Source organism: Hyla sarda, chromosome 6 (genome assembly GCF_029499605.1).
Source record: "Hyla sarda isolate aHylSar1 chromosome 6, aHylSar1.hap1, whole genome shotgun sequence".
In the NCBI taxonomy this organism is placed as follows: Eukaryota; Metazoa; Chordata; class Amphibia; order Anura; family Hylidae; genus Hyla; species Hyla sarda.
In genome coordinates, this window is record NC_079194.1 from 208,481,801 (window position 1) to 208,498,667 (window position 16,867).

The 16,867-nt window shown below is 41.1% G+C and overlaps 1 protein-coding gene across 2 annotated transcripts in view; it reads right to left on the reverse strand.

Moving 5' to 3' along the window:
* ZNF423 (zinc finger protein 423) overlaps nt 1-16,867 on the reverse strand; it is a 259,566-nt gene that overhangs the window by 173,070 nt on the left and 69,629 nt on the right. Inside the window, exon 1 of one of the 2 annotated variants that reach the window (XM_056526332.1) lies at nt 750-2,338. The exons of the other annotated variant lie outside the window; for it this stretch is intronic. The gene's annotated coding sequence lies outside the window, so the exon portion shown is untranslated. Of the gene's footprint in view, nt 1-749; nt 2,339-16,867 lie in introns of those variants that run through there. 2 annotated transcript variants of the gene reach the window in all.

The following is a 16,867-nucleotide window of genomic DNA, read 5'->3' on the forward strand; positions in this document are numbered from 1 at the left end:
ATTAAAAAAAAAAGTTTTTCACCGGAGTACCCCTTTAAAGCGAGTCTGTATTGTGTCTACAATGTGATAGTTTATGCGCCATTTTTTCTGCCTTTGCTTTTTATGCCCATTCCTCCTTTGCCAGTCGACCATAATAACAGCTATGATAAAGGGCCTTTGTTATGGCCAATACACCTAGACTACATTGTCTTAGTCCAGTTCGGCAGTACTGCCATTTGGTCCATGCGTTGTAGCAATAATATGCACACCTTATATAGAAAAGCACCATGAAGGCACTATATGGCAACATACAAAGTAACTACAGATTCAAACAACAGGGACTCTGTATACCAGTGGTCTTCAACCTGCGGACCTCCAGATGTTGCAAAACTACAACTCCCAGCATGCCCGGACAGCCAACGGCTGTCCGGGCATGCTGGGAGATGTAGTTTTGCAACATCTGGAGGTCCGCAGGTTGAAGACCACCGCTGTATACTATCGTACAACCTCTGTGCGCACACCCTGGACAGATATTGTAGCTGCACAGTTGTGTAGGAGGAGAGTACAGTGCCATACAGGAAAAAAAAAAAAAGGTGCCATTCCTTTGCTGGAATTCCTTAAAACAGAACAATGGCAGTCTCTAGGGAATAAACTCGATCTATACTGCGGTCTCTGATACCTCATGTGGAATGGAGACAGGATGGTGCATTGATTCCGGAGCAAGAGAGATCACAGCAGCCTAATTATGGAACATTAAACTGGAATATTACCTTTTATTCCAAGCTTCCTTCACGTTCTGCATGGCGGGTAGAGGCTTTCCGCCTTTTCTAGGTTTAACCAGCGCAGACAGTGTTAATCACATCATTCCATAATAAATTCAGGGCAAACGTAACATCCGAATAATGTGGCTTTTATCTTCTGATTAAACCAAACAATCTCAGTCACTCAGAGGTAAAGGTATAAATAGACAAATAACAGGCTGTAAGTAAATATATAGATTTGTCAGCCTTCATTGCTTTTACAATATGCGTTTTAGTAGGCGGCTCAAAATATACTAGATTTTGTCCTTTGGCAAATTCTTCTCTTTCAGTCTTGCATGAAGGAAAGAGAGAAAGAGAAAAATCTCCCCGCAGAGTTTTCCTCCTCTTCCTGGTGTGTATCTGGGACCCTGCCGTGCTCTGGGTAATTTCCAGTTCCTCAGAATTCAGGTATTAATAAAGAACCCATGGGGACATCCAACAATATAACCCTACATTTTCAGGCATTATGAAAGGAAAGCCCCAGGGGTCTGTGGCTCAAATTTCTGAAATGTAGGCATTGTAAAAGGGACCCCAGGGGATCCCTGCAATAGAAATCTGCTGAATTCAAAGCATTTTCGGAGTCCTGGTGGGAGTCATTACTCCCACTGGAAGCTTTTTACAAAACATGTGTTGCTGACATGTTGACAGATTGCTCAGTGAAGTGTTTAGGTGCATGCACAAGGCAGGGCCTATAGAGACGCTCTGCTCTCTGCCAGCCTGTCTCGAAACACAGGGACTGGTACCATCCATATTTCACAATGGGGAGTGGGGGATAGCAGAGAGTGCATAGAGTGGGTAGAGAAAGAGAGAAGAGTGAAGGAGAGGTATGGAAAAAGGAGGGTGAGAGAGGGATTGCGGGAGAGAGGACAATGAAAGACTGCAATCGTTGTGCTGGAGGTGCAGGTACGAGCCAGAGACAGTAGAAGGATGGTGTCACCGGAGAAGGGGGGAAAACAGAGAGATTAACCAGAAGATGACGGCGCTGGCGGGAAAAATACAGAAAGTAGATGCGAGAGGATCAGGGAAGGTGATGAACGAGATAGCTTAAGGCATTGAGAAGAAAAAAAGGCAGAAAGCATCCATAAGACGGGAACCACAAAGACGCCATTAAACAGGCATCTATACTTTACACAAAAATTGCCGCTTGGCTCTCTATACACGAACTGTGCTGCCCTGGAAGTGGGAGCAGCTGTGACTACACTTGTGTGTGTGCCAAGGGCTTTAGTGAAGGAATCTGAAGGAGACTATCTGGCTGCAAAGATGTGTGGCTGATCAGAAGGGGTGAGCGAGGGGGATGGGGGTTATCATGGGGAAAACGAGAGTCCCTCGACGACACACACTCATTAGATCTTGTATTAACGCTTTCAGCCAGCCAGGCGAGGTTGGCTTCACATTGTCGAGGCTTAAATGGGTTCGACGTAAACAAAAAATAGGGAGATCTTTCTGAAAGCCTACAAATATATCGACCTTCCTTAGTGGTATTACAAGCAGTCTACAGAAAAATGGGTGACCGAATTACAAAACTCTAGCAATATGGTCTGTGCGAATGTACTCTATGGGGGAAATGTATCAAAACTAGTGCAAAGTTACCCAGTTGCCCATAGCAACCAATCAGATCGCTTCTTTCATTTTGCAGAGGTCATGTCAGAAATGAAAGAAGCAATCTGATTGGTTGCTATGGGCAACTGGGCAAGTTTTCCTCTGCACAGGTTTTGATAAATTTCCCCCTATGAACTTGAAGTTTCTTGAATCCACTACGACATTAGTAACAGAGCCCCCATAAATGATGCGCCATTTACAGTGCTGGTCTCCTCTATGTGGTCCCTATTAAGCACCCGCCATATACAGAGGGCATATCTGTTAGTGAAATAAGGCTCCCTAATGGAAAACGACCATTTCAGTTATGATTCAGCCGGTGGTGACAATTGGATTGAGTCCAATGAAAATCTGACCAATAACATGCTGAAGGATTTGTAATTTTTGCAATAATCCTAGTATTAAAAGAAAAGAAAAAAAAGAATTTCCCATGTGGGTCAATTAAAGTATGCAATTGTTACCATTGTTGTACCCAGACTTAGCAATGTAGAAAGTTTTTATGACTGAGATGGATGTCCAGATACTAATACAGTGATCCCTCAACTTACATTGGCCTTAACATACAATAGTTTCATCATACAATGGTCTTTTCTGGACCATTGTAACTTGAAACCAGACTCAACATACAATGCTACGGACAGTCCAGATCTGTGATACCTGTCACAACTGGAGGAACTGACCAATCAGAATGGGCATTTTACTGGTAAATCACCCGTATTACTGAAGTGCATGCACTGACTGGCTGTCTGGTAGCGCCCCCTACAGTACAGGGAGGAACTACAAGTTCTGTACTACTCCTTACCTGTGCCAGGGTTAGCTGCTCCTTTGGACACCAAGTAAGGGCGGCTCCATTTTGGACAGTGTGTGTACTGTACCGTACCCTGAAGAAGCTCCTGTCCTCTACATAAACCATTGTTTCCCAACCAGGGTGTCTCCAGCTGTTGCAAAACTACAACTCCCAGCATGCCCGGACAGCCAACGGCTGTCCGGGCATGCTGGGAGTTGTAGTTTTGCAATAGCTGGAGGCACCCTGGTTGGGAAACACTGACATAGACAGTAATTACAGCTCCCAGCAGCTCTTTATTACTTTTATATATAAGGATTTGCTTTATCTCTATTAGTAATCTACTTATTTTTCTTTAATCCTCACTTTTTCCTTTTTTTCAGATGACATTTTGGGGCTTCAGAACCAATTACCAGGTTTCCATAGAGTTATGGTCTCAACATACAATGGTTTTCAACATACAATGGTCGCCCGGGAACCAATTAATATTGTAACTTGAGGGACCACTATACAATATTGGACCACACATCACAACAGCAGAAAACAAAATGAATGAAAGGTAGTGAATGAGACAAATGACAAAACGTTGTGTAGTGAAACGCTGAACTCTATTTAAACACAAATGCCGAAAAAATGAAATGATGTGAGTATCTAGACGAACGTGTTACCTTCCAACACAAGCATATTTACAGGCCAAAAAAATACTGCTTAGTCCATCTGGACCCTCGATCAGCAGGCCTGACAGCATTAAGCTCAGAAAAGTGATCTGTGGCTTTAATAAGGAGAAGGGGGCACAGAGGAATTAGCTGCCTAGGTGACGGAGAGAAAGGGAGGGGGGGAGCCGGAGTAAGATGGAAATGTATTTGTGGCGCAGAGAGCTCAGGGAGGCCAGACAGGAGACCCCCAACCCCCCCTGGGACATCCAAACACCCAGGGCTTGGATGCTCTCATTTCTAGCAGAGCTAAATACTGAAAGCTGTGCATTCTGCTAGTCTCGTCTGTGCAGACAAAGAAACCGTAAAGTGTTAGGGATAATCCTATATTTGTTTGGGGTTATAAGGGGTAAGCAAAAAGGTGTTTTGTGCTGTCAATCATATGCAAATTAGATGTGCATTTTGCCTCATTTTGGGATGTAGGTAGAATATTGGAGGTACTGTATAATACTGTTATAAAGGTATGTTCGCCAAATTACTCATAGAATAGATGTCATCTTTAAATAGTCAATCAAATTCAACAACAACAGAGACCGCACAATTGTCTCACCAATAAAGAGCCGTCTGGGTATGATAAAATGATTGGACGGGAAACAATGGAATCCTATACGTGCCCAGAAACATGCATCAAAATCTTTGATTCAGTTGACATGTCTATTTGGTAATGCCGCCCCCAACCCCACAATAAAGTGGGTATAAGGCTAGGTTCAGACTACGGAATCTCCGGGCAGAAAAGATTCCGAGCGTTTCCAGCGCCGGCTGAATCAGTCGGCGCTAGGACCGCGCGGACACTGCAGTCTCCAATAGACTGCAATGTGTTCTGCGCGGATTTCCGCCTGAAGAAAGAGCAACGCCTTTCTTCAGGCGGAAATTTCCAAGCGGATTTTCCGTTCACAAATTCCGCTTCACAAATTCCAAAGTGTGAATTTGTGAACGGAAAACCATTCACTACACTATACATTGTAGCAAGTGGAATTTCCGCCTGCAATTTCAAAGCAGAATTGCAGGCGGAAATTCCGTAGTCTGAACCTAGCCTAAGGGTACGTTCCCACACAGAGTATTTGCTGCGTATTTGCTGTTGCGTATTTTATTTTCCCTGTTGAAGTCAATGGGTAGGAAAATACGCAACACCAAATACGCAGCAAATACGCAGCAAATACGCAGCAAAATATGCCACATGGGAATGCACCCTTAATGTGCTGTTTTTGTTCAAAATAACCGTGTTAGGCTGGGTTCACACTACGTTTTGTCCCATACGGGAGCGCATACGGCAGGAGGGGGCTAAAACCTCGCGCTCCCGTATGTGACCGTATGCGCTCCCGTATGCCATTCACCTCAATGAGCCGACCGGAGTGAAACGTTCGGTCCGGTCGGCTCATTTTTGCGCCGTATGCGCTTTTACAACCGGACCTAAAATAATCCAATTTTAAAGGAAATTTTCACATCTATGGAAAGTTGCACTCATGACTGTATGAAAAAAAATAAAGTACAAACGCTAAGGTTACGTAGGGTCAGAGCCTCAAGCTGGTAAAGGAAAAAATATAAAAACAGACGATGCAAGCCAAGTGGTTCTTATCTGTGGTTACATTCTAGGTTTTCATATCATTCTGAAGGCCAGATATTCCAGAAGACGGACTTTTCTTTTGTAAGCTCCAGCCACAAATCACACTTCTATTACTTGTACAGGGAACAAATAACTGCAATAAAGCGGTGTTATTTTTAAGGCCGGAGAGATTTCAGCGCCTGGTACATCAGAGCGTTGATAACAGAGCTACTTTCCAGAGTGAGATGTTGCATCTAGAGATGGTCGGCAGATATTGCGTTCTATTAGCTGCTGCAGGTTTTATCGTGTATCTACACAGAAGAGACTTGTTATATGCCGAGAATAAAGGTGCATCAACAACTGTGGTAGTCACCAAGGGCAAAGATTTTGTAAGAGCAACATTTAACCCATGCATAGCAGCATATCACACAGTGGGTTACAGTTATTTAAAGGGGAAATTCACCTTGATACATCTTCAGATGTGTTTTGAGCTTGTACCAGAAACAATTCCCTAATGGAAGGGCCCTTGGCAGTCTGTAAAATGTCCAACCCCTTCAAATGGAAATCTCCAACACAAACTCTACACTACTGCATCACTAAAGTCAATGCTGATATGACACAAGCTTCCAGGGAGATACAGTCATAAATGTTGGCACCCTTGAAATTTTTCTAGAAAATTACTGTAAGTATTTCTCACAGAAAAGGATTGCAGTAACACATGATTTGCTATACACATGTTTATTCCCTTTGAGTGTATTGGAACTAAACCAAAAAAGGGAGGAAAAAAAGAAAATTGGACATAATGTCACACCAAGCTCCAAAAATGGGCTGGGCAAAACTATTGGCACCCTTTCAAAATTGTGGTAAAATAAGATTGTTTCAATTATGTGATGCTCCTTTAAAACTTATAAAAAGGAGAGAAGTTCACTTAGACATTGCATTTTGTGTCTGTGTGTACCAAACTAAGCATGGACAACAGAAAGAGGAGAAGAGAACTGTCTGAGGACTTGAGAACCCAAATTGTGGAAAAATATCAACAATCTCAAGGTTACAAGTCCATCTTCAGAGATCTAGATTTGCCTTTGTCCACAGTGCGCAACATTATCAAGAATTTTGCAACCCATGGCACTGTAGCTAATCTCCTGGGCATGGACGGAAGAGAAAAATTGATGAAAGGTGTAGGATAGTCCTGATGGTGGATAAGCAGCCCCAAACAAGTTTCAGAGATATTCAAGCTGTCCTGCAGGCTCAGGGAGCATCAGTGTCAGCGCGAACTATCCATAGACATTTAAATGAAATGAAACGCTATGGCAGGAGACCCAGGAGGACCCCACTGCTGACACAGACATGAAAAAGCAAGACTGCATTTTGCCAAAATGAACGTGAGTAAGCCAAAATTGTTCTGGAAAAACGTCTTGTGGACAGATTATACAAAGGTAAAGCTTTCTGGTAAAGCACATCATTCTACTGTTTACCGAAAAGAAAAGAACACAGTACCTACAGTGAAATATGGTGGAGGTTCAATGATGTTTTGGGGTTGTTTTGCTGCTTCTGGCACTGGGTGCCTTGAATGTGTGCAAGGCATCATGAAATCTGAGGATTACCAATGGATTTTGGGTCGCACTGTACAGCCCAGTGTCAGAAAGATGAGTTTGCGTCTGAGATCTTGGAGCTTCCAGCAGGACAATGACCCCGAGCATACGTCAAAAAGCCCCCAGAAATGGCTGACAACAAAGCACTGGAGAGTTCTGAAGTGGCAGCAATGAGTCCAGATCTAAATCTCATTGAACACCTGTGGAGAGATCTTAAAATTGCTGTTGGGAAAAGGCGCCTTCCAATAAGAGAGAGAGCTGGAGCAGTTTGCAAATGAAGAGTGGTCCAACATTCCGGCTGAGAGGTGTAAGAAGCTTATTAATGGTTATAGGAAGCGACAGATTTCAGTCATTTTTTCCAAAGGTTGTGCAACCAAATATTGAGTTAAGGGTACCAATAATTTTGTCCAGCCCATTTTTGGAGTTTGGTGTGACATTATGTCCAAATTGCTTTTTTCCCCCTCCTCTTTTGGTTCAGTTCCAATACACACAAAGGGAAAAAACATGTGTATAGCAAAACATGTGTTACTGCAATCCTTTTCTGTGAGAAATACTTCATTTTCTAGAAAAATTTCAGGGGTGACAACATTTACGGCCATGACTGTAACTCTACAACTAACATTGTCAAATTATGGCTTTGTTTTAGATGGAGTCTGTGTTACTGAGTTATATCTATGTTACTCAGGACCAATCCAAGCATGGGTCATCAGCGCATGGTGTCTCTGTGGTTTGGTAGCATGGAGCCATACGTGTGCCGCCATAAAGCCATATAGTCAACAGTACCTTGTACATGAGGCCTTACAACACTATCTGAAGTAAAGAAGAAGAGGCTATAGTTATAGCTAGACATACACATTAGATAAGTGTGGTTCAAACCCAACTTTTCGAGAAAGTTCTAGCATGTTTCAACTATCCAGTCATTTTGGGTCTCTAAAGGGTCCCTAAATCAAAGAGGTATATCATGGTGACAGATTCCCTTTATAGAGTAGTTCCAGGTGTACTACTCACCAGCTAACATGCAGAAATTCGGCATTTGTGATTCGACTAAATGTTTGAAGTGTGACAGAGAGAATGCGGATTTTATACATCATTTTTTCGACTGTCAAGTAATTTCTGGATTTTGGAATCAAGTATTGGATATATTAGAAAGGAAAACTGGAAAGAAACTCCTTAGGAACATTCCCTTCTTGATATTAGGAGATATTGTAAATAGGGAGAATGCTAAAGACTTCCTATTTAGAGCTTTGTTTTATGCAAGATTGTAAATTTTGCGAAAATAGGTAAAAGCAGAAGGTCCGACCATAGGCGAATGGCAAAATGAGATGCAGTGACTGATGAGGAAAGAACAGTTGTGGGCAAGGGGGAGGAAAGTATGGAAATTCTCGTAGTGCTGTAAGAATTTTTTATTTCTCTTATGCCCTTGGGAGGGAGGGGGAGGGGGGAGGATTAGGTAATTTTGTGTCAATACTGAATATTTCTCTGTAAGAAAGCTTTGGAATAGTGTTTCTAAGTATTGTGAAGATAGTGCTGACTGTGGCACAGTTTGTATTGTATTTTACTACATTTTCAATAAAGAAATATAAAAAAAAGAAAAAAAAAAGAAGAGTACTTCCAGGTGGTACAAGTAGGCTAAGGTCTATTCTAAAATATGGCAACTGCTATGGAAGTCATTTTTTGCCACCTACTGTATCACCACTATGGTTCCTTGCTTGACAGAGAATGGAAAAGTGGAGCTTCTAGTCAAGCAGAAGGCAAGGTCAGACAAAGAGTTGCCTGGTACACCCTGTGGGTAGAAACAGGGATCACAAAAAATACAGATACAGATTAGGTTCCCTGATGGTTTGTTACACTGGGAAAGATGGTGACATGCTAATGACAGTATGCAGTTCTATATTTCAGACAGAGAATAACTAACTATATCATGCATTGGGAATGCCTTTGAAGATCAAGTTTATTCTTTGTAGAACGACCCTGACATCATAGGATCTCTGCACTGTATACAGGTTAGTCTACATGGATCATATTTGTAGCAAATAATATTTAAGCTCACCAAGTCATATGTGACTGGTTGCAGTAGGAACATTCTTAGACCTTATCTTGGTTACATTTTTCTCAAAACAATAGGTGAAAAACTGGATTGACATTTCCATCAATACAATTATTGTACATTTGACACCATTTTTTAAATGCCAGTTCTAGGTTAGCGGCACTATACTTATGTGAAATGCTGGACAATGAAGATTAACATTATACGGCCACACAAATAATAGCAAAAATGTGTATCTGTGACTTTAGTCATGAGGTGAGCATGACAATAAAGAATTGTAGAAGTATACAGGGAAAAAAGTCATCAACACAATGATAAAAGGGTAAAAGAGAAATAATCACCACGAGATATATAACTTACTAATATAGTATTGTCACAAATTGAACTGGCTTAAGCATGCTTTTGCTTTTGAATTATTCCTGACAGGAAGTTGTATAGCCCTTTTATTTTCAGTGTGGTGTTGTCTTCTGCTCCCTGGCATCTCCCACTCTTCAAAAACCACACATTATCCTCTGCTGTCTCAGGAGGCTAAGATGGATTTTGTTTCTTTGTTCAAGCCCCGCTTCGAAGTGATATAACCGCCTCTGACCAGCCCTCACATTACAAATCTCTTTCCATCTCACACAGCTTTGCTATATTTTTTTAGGGATAATGGCACATTAAGTGGAAGTGTGTTTATACCATGCTGCTGAACACAGGCAGAGGAGCAAACAGGGAATGAATACAGCAGAAGTTGGCTGACTGTGTTAGGGTGCATTCACATGTGGCAGACTTGTTGCAGAAATTCTTGCCACTTAAAAACAGTTTAATGTATCTTAAAGGAAATATTGCTGATGAATATGACAATTGAAGAAAATTCTGCAACATTTGAATTCACGGTTGGGGTACGTTCACACATATTGTATATGCTGCAGATTTATGCCCCAGATTTTATGGGGTCTTAAGATTTTTATTTATATTGATTAACACAGCATACAATCTGCAACATAAAATATGCAGAGTATACAGTAACTTTTAACATACCCTAAGGGTACGATCACGTGTGTGTATTTTGCTGCATATTTGGCTGCAGATTTTCTGTTGCTGATCTTCCTTTCAATTGACTTCAATGGGTGGGAAAATCAGCAGCATAAAATCTGGAGCAAAATATGTTCGTATGAACGTACCCTTAAGGGCATGTTCACACGCTGTGGATCTGCGGCAGATCTGTTCAGAAAATGTTCAGCATTTCTGCACCAATGTATTTATAATCAGTTGTAGATCTGCTACAGATCAGTTGCAGAAAATCTGCAGCATGTGAATATACCTAGAAGAACATACCTCTAGAAGAGACAATGTATGTATGTTGTGGAAGGGGCACTAAACCCACAACTGGGCAGGGAACTAGCAGGAGTGCTGTGTGAGGGCTGTGATAAAGAGCTGAGGAAAAGCAATGTATTCTGGGAATTATAGTATTTCGCAGCTGCTCAACCAGGAATAATGATATCGACTAAAAGGAGGAACATATCCACAAAACAATTTTTTGGTGGTTTCAGAACTTGGGCAGAAAAGCTATATGCTTCTACAGCATTTTTTTTTATCTGGTGTTGTTTTACCCCTTTAAGGGTAGGGTCACACGTGCTGTATTTTTCCTCATATTTGCTGCTGCGCATTTTCCTGTACATTGAGGTCAATGTATAGAAAAATCAGATGCATATTTTGCTACCCATTGACTTCACTGGGTAAAACTATACGCAGCAAAATATGGCACGTGTGACCCTACCTTAAAGGGACATCCTAGCTATTAGAATCAAGCATAGGATTAAGTTTTACAATATATTGCCATGAATACTGCTATCTGCCCCTTTTTAGGCCATGTTTAGGCTTTAGGGTATTTTCACACATCACTGGTGTAAGTGAATGATTTTTCTACACCATTAATTTGTGTGGTGGTAATGTGCATGTGCACTAAATGTTGTAAATGGCCGCTTGGCTGTGATAAATATGGTGCTAGTACACATTTTTTTTAAACGACACTTTAGTACACCAATTTGTTCCTCCTCTGTGATTTTTTTTTATGCAACTTTTGACCCGTTGCGCCAAAATGTGTGGCTTGCTGTCCACAGGCAGTTTTGTTGGACAAGTCTGGGCTGGGGTAGAATCGTGACAAATGGAGGGCTTTGCAACAAACTGTGTGACAAGTCACACATAATACACTCATAAAGTTAACCAGACTATGGCAAAGCAACACAAATTTAGAAAAAACTAGAAAAAAACCTAGAAAAAAAATCTAAAGTCTCTAAACAGCAACTGAGACAAATTGTGGGACAAATCAACACCACAAAAACAGGGTAGAACCAATGATAAATTCCCTCCGCCATCTCTATCCATCTTCTTAAAGCGGTACTCCGACCCTAGATATCTTATCCTCTATTCAAAGCCCCCTCCCATAGACTTGCATTGAGGGGGAATGGCCGTGACGACAAGCGCCTCCGCCCCCACTGCCAGTCATCCAGCACAGAGCAAAGTTCTCTCAGTGCACCGGATGTCTGGGGTGCCGCAGCTGGGGACCCCCGCGATCAGACATCTTATCTCCTATCCTTTGGATAGGGAATAAGATGTCTAGGGGCAGAGTACCCCTTTAAACAGAATTATCAAGAATAGACGTACATGCTTTAGTAACAACCCATCTCAGACACACACTGGTCAGATTTAATAGTCTTGTCAGTCTGGTGTGTTAAATAACACAAAATATCGACATATTACAAGACTGATACACTACTACCCTGATTCCTTGTGCAGGACCCCCCTTAAGCCCAACACTTTGCAGATTTCTATGTACATCTATTGGTATTGACACTGTACCGTCAGGATCATCAGCAGGAGATCAGAAGCGTCAAATACATTAAATATTCATCTGTGCAGCATGCAGTGTATCCAAAATGAGCAATTCTAAAATCCAGATAAAAAGATATTTTTTATTCCATGCTATGTTTGGGAAAAAGCTAAATGTTTCGTGGCCCTGATGGATAAGCTAAAGCTTTTAACTCTTCAATTTCCTAAAGAGGAGAATTGCACATGTTTATAGTGTCCTTAAAACTGCCATTTGTTAGACAAGATGTTATTGTGAGTATGAATGCTGTTCTACCACAAGAGGGGTCAAGGAAAGAGAAGCCCAATTATTATGGCCAGCAGAGACTGGTAACTCACCCTATTATCACCCCCAGGCTCTCAGCACCACAGACGTGTTATTGCTTCTTGTGTCATAGACTCTGCCACTGTTAAGAGCCATGATTATTACGGCAGTTCTACCTCTGCTATCAGAGGCACTGAGGGGGGCCAGCCTACTTTACCTCTCTGCAAAAAGTATTACATTGCTGCTTACAGTGGGAGGTGTATCAGTAGTGACCCCAAAGGGCAAAACTTCCAAAAATCTGGCAAAAAAGTGTCACTTTTTACAGGCTGAGTATAAAACAACATGGATGGTATGGGCAAGGAAGGTCAATGGAACTACCATCATACTAGAAAGGTGTGTAATTGACTTTCACTACATTTTAAAAGCATTTTAAAAGTATAGGGATCCAGCAACTGTGTAACCCCCTCTAGTAGAAAAGGTAGACACATAGACATACATCTACAGCAAAAAAGTTATTGAACTGAAATATTTTATGATAATAAGATAAGTAAAATGTCGCTGTCCAGCTGCCAGACCCCACAGCACTACCAGCTGTATTTGCCCGGAGGAGTTACTGTTGGCTGCTTATGTCCCCTGCAGCACCCTCTACGGGGAAAATGAAGTCTAATATCTGTCCAGTGAACGGATTTACTTCATTGATGGGATGAGTCTGCAAGAGCCACCCCTTGTTAAAGGGGTTATCCAGGAAAAAAATTATTTATATATATATATATATATATATATATATATATATATAAACTGGCTCCAGAAAGTTAAATAGATTTGTAAATTACTTCTATTAAAAAATCTTAGACCTTTCAGTACTTATGAGCTGCTGAAGTTGAGTTGTTCTTTTCTGTCTAAGTGCTCTCTGATGACACGTGTCTCGGGAACCGCCTAGTTTAGAAGCAAATCCCCATAGCAAACCTCTTCTACTCTGTGCAGTTCCTGAGACAAGCAGAGATGTCAGCAGAGAGCACTGTTGCCAGACAGAAAACAACAACTCAACTTCAGCAGCTGATATTTATTGAAAGGATTAAGATTTTTTTTATAGAAGTCATTTACAAATCTGTTTAACTTTCTGGAGCCAGTTGATATATAAAAAAAAAAAGTTTTTTCCTGGAATACCCCTTTAACAGCTCTGCACTGTGGATTATGGAGGTGGACCTGGCTCTGATATCTATATACCCTAAGACAGCATATGAAAGTGGGCTGTCAAGATGGTGTTCAACTGTCCTGCCCATTTACATTAGAGTTATGCTTTTACTTAGAACTGCTCTAAAGGTATAATTAATCTTAGTCCTTAGTCCTCCCCCATATCATGTTACTAACTTATTGCTAATTCAAATTTTTACCCAAACTACCTCTGTACGCCTTTCTAATTAAAAAATGTGGATTCAGCAGTTAGATGAATTCTAAGGCCTTTCTTTATATATTCCATTCTATTTTAATCATAGTTTTAGCTAGAAGCAAAAAATGATGTGATTCCATCCCTAATGTTTTCTACTGACCTCCAGAAAGATGTAAAATGTTATCCTCATTTGCTGAAGGTGCAGCTCTTATTTACCTCTGTCGTGTCATAGCTGTGAATTTTTTTGGGTTTTGAGTGAATAAGATACAAATCAAGGTTTTAAAGGGGTATTCCAGGCAAAAACATATTATCCCCTATCAAAAAGGATAGGGGATAAGATGTCTGATCGCGGGGGGGGCGCTGCTGAGACCCCCTGCGATCTCCCTGCAGCACCCGCATTCTATGCAGGTGGTGAATCTCCAGTTTCGGAAACCTTCGGGACTGGGGACGTGACGTCACGCCACACCCCCTCCATTCATGTCTATGGGAGGGGGCGTGACGTGAATGGAGGGGGCGTGGCGTGACGTCCCGAAGGTTTCCAAAACTGGAGATTCAGCACCCGCATTTTATATGGGTGCTGCAGGGAGATCGCGGGGGGTCTCAGCAGTATGCCCCCCGCGATCAGACATCTTATCCCCTATCCTTTGGATAGGGGATAAAATGTTTTTGGCCGGAATACCCCTTTAAAGCTTCTCTCTACTGTCCTGATTTGAGATTTCTAGTTACACTAAAGTGGATAAGAGGGATGCATTTTTACACCCCTACTGTCCCTACCCAACCATGGGTTTAATGACTCTGAGAGCATCATAAGAATCCATTGGGCTGGCACACTCTGCATTCATATAAATGCCAAAATGCACCCATAATAAATTTATGTGCAACTGGCCCTACCTACACAGATGCATCATAACAAGCTCGGCAAATGTGTGCGCAGGACTATCGGCTAAACAGGCCAACATCGCTCTGTGTAATAGGACCAAACATTAGCTCGTTTGTCAGGTATCATGGTAGTTTTAAGCTGACAAAAAACCTCTCCATGTAATAGGGGATGTGGAACATTTTCACTGTGTTTTTCCATCCATTTTCCGGAAAAAATTAAAAACATGACAATGGGGTTTATTTCATTTGGAACTTTTCTGCCATTTTTCCCTAAGCTTTTCTATAGAAGATGCATTTGCATGGACGCTGTACATGACATTTATTATGGGGGACATTTATCAAAATCTGTGCAGAGGAAAATAGGAGCAGTTGCTCATGGCAGTTGCTCAAAAAGCTCCACTTTTTCTAATAAATCCCCCCCCCAACATGTGTTTCAGACAGTCGTTGCATCATCGTGGCTTCACTTTCTTCCTATTAGACAGCATTAGTAAACCGTCACACTGTCTTTACCTGCAGACCCTACAAGATTAGCTCTTGGGGACTCAAGAGAGAAAATGTAAGAGAGTTTGCTTAGTGTTTGGTCACTGAAGCTATGCTTATATACTCCCAGAGATCCCCTTAAGATTCATTCAGCTGCATACACCATTTCTGAATGTATCATTGTTTTATTTTATTATTACAGCAAAACCTTTGCTATATATTGCAGTATAAGCCATAAAGGAAAAATTAACACTGAATACTTGAAACAGTCCAATATCGATAACTAAGGCACCACCTATGGAGAAGTAGATTAAGAAGATTAAAGCGTAAATACTAGGACCTGTAACATATTGCAATGTTTGTGCCTCTAATGGACAGCAGGAAGTAGATATATTTGTGGTCCTATGGAGGATGCGTTAACTGCCTTGCAAAGTCTGAGTACAGCAGGATTTACCTTCTCTTAGTATCCCATTGGAAGCCATTAGCTCTATTTTATTTCAATGCTGTTTTTTCGGATTATCAGCACAATTATTCTCTCTATCGATCTGGAGGTCGTTTTGGGCCAGTACTTAAATGGCGGCAAAGGCTCCTCTTCGTTTAAGGTGTGTGCAGCAGCATGTCCTCTAGGGTCATTTTACTTGGTAAACTTCAGCTGAACCAATTGCACTATATTTTGGCAACTCAGTCTAAGTCAGAGTAATAAAATCACAGTAAATGGCAGCATTGCTCCAGTGGTAACAATGCATCATAATAAGGGCTTATTCAACTTTCAGCCAACATGAGGATGTAAATCTGCTTAACTTTGTGAAAGCTCGAGTTTCCTTTCCCTACTGCAATTCAAGAGGCACAACGGTCATTAAAAGTGAACCAACTATATATCAGCTCTTATTCACAATGGCATGGGGCATGGAACATGGGGATAAAGCCAGTCCTGGGTTTGAGCTGTCATTGATTTAATATACAGATTATTAAAATTAATTCTAAAGTATAATATTGATCCATTCCAATATGTTTATTTTGCAATAAACATTTTGTTTATTTTCTGTCTATTTATTCAGTGATAAATTTACTAGATTAAAGGGGTACTCCACCGGAAAACATTTTCTTTTAAATCAACTGGTATCAGAAAATTAAACAGATTTGTAAATTACTTCTATTAACAAATCTTAACCCTTCCAGTACTTATCAGCTGCTGTATACTACAGAGGAAGTTCTTTTCTTTTTGACTTTCCTTTCTGTCTGACCACAGTGCTCTCTGCTGACACCTCTGTCTATTTAAGAACTATCCAAAGTAGGAGAAAAATCCCCATAGCAAACTTATCCTGCTCCGGACAGTTCCTGAAATAGACAGAAGTGTCAGCAGAGAGCACTGTGGTCAGACAGAAAGGAAATTCAAAAAGAAAATAAATTCCTCTGTAGTATACAGCAGCTGATAAGTACTGGAAGGATTAAGATTTTTTTAATAGAAGTAATTTACAAATCTGTCTAACCAGTTGATTTAAAGGAAAATGTTTTCCAGTGGAGTACCCCTTTGAAGAAGACCTGTCAACTCACTTGACATGTATGTTAAAGTAAATACAGTGGAACCTATTTGAGAAGACTGCAGAAATTAGCAAATTTGAAAAAGTGGTCTTCAATAGGGGTGGTCTTCTCAAAGAAAATTACCACTATGCATAATGTATCTTGGACCGCAAATCTGTAACATGAAATCTGGTCTGAATAAGGGGGCGGCGGTCTTCTCAAAAAGGTGGTCTTTTGGAGAGGTTTCACTTTATTTGTATTCCCTGTGAAGTAACAATTCTTGAGGGTATCTGTGTTGTGCCGCTAACGGTATGTTCACACTGCGGAATTCCGTGTAGTAAACGTTACCATCAGTGTGAATGACCGGTTCACACTGCGGCTGGTTTACACTGCGGAATTGTTCAGCGCAAAGAAAGAACATGTTCATT